This window comes from Gossypium raimondii, chromosome 10 (assembly GCF_025698545.1).
Source record: "Gossypium raimondii isolate GPD5lz chromosome 10, ASM2569854v1, whole genome shotgun sequence".
Lineage (NCBI taxonomy): Eukaryota > Viridiplantae > Streptophyta > Magnoliopsida > Malvales > Malvaceae > Gossypium > Gossypium raimondii.
In genome coordinates this window covers 14,539,864-14,542,219 of record NC_068574.1, presented here as the reverse complement: position 1 = coordinate 14,542,219, position 2,356 = coordinate 14,539,864, and the positions used below count along the sequence as shown (strand labels likewise).

At 37.7% G+C, this 2,356-nt stretch overlaps 1 long non-coding RNA gene across 1 annotated transcript; it reads left to right on the top strand.

The window, feature by feature from the left end:
* On the top strand, nt 1-1,038 carry LOC105775055 (uncharacterized). The gene is made up of 2 exons (XR_001127652.2): nt 1-320; nt 638-1,038. It is a non-coding gene; the product is annotated as an uncharacterized LOC105775055 (long non-coding RNA).
* Nucleotides 1,039-2,356: the final 1,318 nt, after the last annotated feature.

Sequence of the window (2,356 nt, the reverse complement as noted above, 5' to 3'; positions counted from 1 at the left end):
TAAATGCGCAAAAATCCCCTCAAACCCAAAACGCGCGGATCCTTCCCCTGGGTCGGGTCACCGCGCGAGTCGGGGGTGATCAGACGATGCCGTTTTGAAGCTACCACACCAGCAACAAATGGCGACATTTCGGGTCCTATGATTAAAACTAAAACAAGCTTAACAAAACCCTAACAACCATTTTTCTTTTTTTTTTTAAAAAACTAGAGCTCTCTCTCTCTCGGCGCCGCACGACGGTTCACTGCCTCGTTTAGAGACTCTTCGAACCATGCCCTTAACCCCGATGATGACGGAGAAAGGGCGATCGGTCCAGTCGCGAGGTATGCCGACTCTTTACTGCTTTTATTTTCCTTAGTAAACACACAAAAGAAAAAAGAAAAGAAATAAAAACTATGTAGAAGAACAACAAGGAAGAAGATGAATACGAAAATCACATTTTTTCTGCTTTTTTTTTTGTATTATCAATCGTCTCCCTGCTTTTACAACCTTCTTGGGCTTTTATAATGCCCTTTTACAGAAAAATGAAAAGAAAAACGAAAAGAAAAAATAAAATCCCTCCCCCGCAATCGTATTTCTTCCTTCTCTCTCTTCTCCGTTTTGCGTCTGTTTTTGCTGCTTTTGTGCTCGTCTCTTGCAGGTACGGAGTGCAGAGTCAAGTGCGTATGGAGGCAGGTGGCGCGGCTCGGCTCGGAGGCGGCTGAAGCTTGGCACGCGCGAACGAGGAGAGCCGCTGCGGGGCTGAGGCGTGCGGCTAGGGTTCCAAGGGCTATCGGACTGGTTACTTGGGCTTCTATAATCGGGCTAGGGACCTGGGCCCTTGTAATTAGAAATTGGGCTTATTATATTTAGTTTGTATTTCGGGCCTTTGTATTTTGGGTATTAGTTTTGTAATCTGGACATTATGTTTTTTTTGGACTATTTTTATTTTATTATTTTTTATTATCGGGCCGGGAAATATTGGGCCATTACAATTGTCATATGCATAGAATAAACTGTTATAAGGTAAATGAAACTAATAAATTAAAATGAATTATTGTATAGGTCAAGAGTTGATTCAACCGATAGATTATCGAGGAAAAGGAAAAATTATGGATTAGTCCTCGATACTTCACTCATTGTTGTTTTTATCTGGTAAGTTCATATGGTATAGTTATATATGTAATGTAATATATGTGTTTGAATTATGAATTTATATACTTTGAGTGATTTGAATTGTATGCAAATTAGTACAAAAAGATGAGACATAGACTGAATTGTAAAGAAATGAATTAATGTGTTAAACGTGTTCGGATGAATGTGATAAAGAATAGGATACAATTGGCATGCCAATAGGGTTATTTACACGTTGTATGAGATATGGTATGAGGTGATACTGATGTATGAAGAATTCACTGTTTAACCGAAATCCAGCATTTTTTGCCGATTATCAAGATCTGTCTGTACGAAAATCACTGTTACTGATTGTCTCTATGGAGATCCTGGTGTGTTCTGGAGGGATGTAATGTATTATGACAAACGATGCCTACAGGCTCGGCACTTCGATGCTCAGGTGTGTTTTGAAGTTATCACTCGAACGAGCAATTTGGTGTGTTTTGGTGATTACCCGCGTATCTGTATTTTTTTTATTATAGTTCATCGGGCTAAACAGGTGTAAAAGGAAATTATCTTATTAATTATATGTATGATTGATAACTTTAAATTATATATACTTTTTCACACCTTTTGACTAGTAATTCGTGTGAGTTCTGAGTATTTTTACAGTAAATTTTGTGATGTTATTACAAAATAAATAAAATGGACCAAATTAATAACAAATCTCCATTTTTAATTATTTATATGCTAAAGTTACATATTTTTGTTAAATTTGCAACAATTTAGTGCAAAAGGAGAAAAAGCAATTTCGAATTTCACTTTTTGACAAACAAATGCTACAACATTCATGTCACACTTGCCATGCAGAGGAGGGTTGATAATTAATCAACTATGGATTTCCAAATTTATCTAAAATAATTTGTGGATCATGGGATGGACTTGACCCAGCTTGTAATTGGATCGCAAAAGGGAGCAAGTCTGTGCTTATTTTTGGAAGCCAAACTGTCCATTAAGGGGGAAATAGCCCAAATTCGACTATGAATAGCCCAATCATCCACGGATTAATTGAGGGTCCCTAGACTTGTTTAAAATTCACAAAATAGCCTCAACAACTTTTCTAAGTGACCATTCAACTCCATCCCTTAAATCAAGCCTTGGACTAGCTATTTTTAGCAAAGTCATCCATTTCATTCCTTTTCTCAAGGTGACCGACCATACAAGGGGGGATTGGCGTGCTTTTTTTAGCAAACTCAAGCCATGCGCT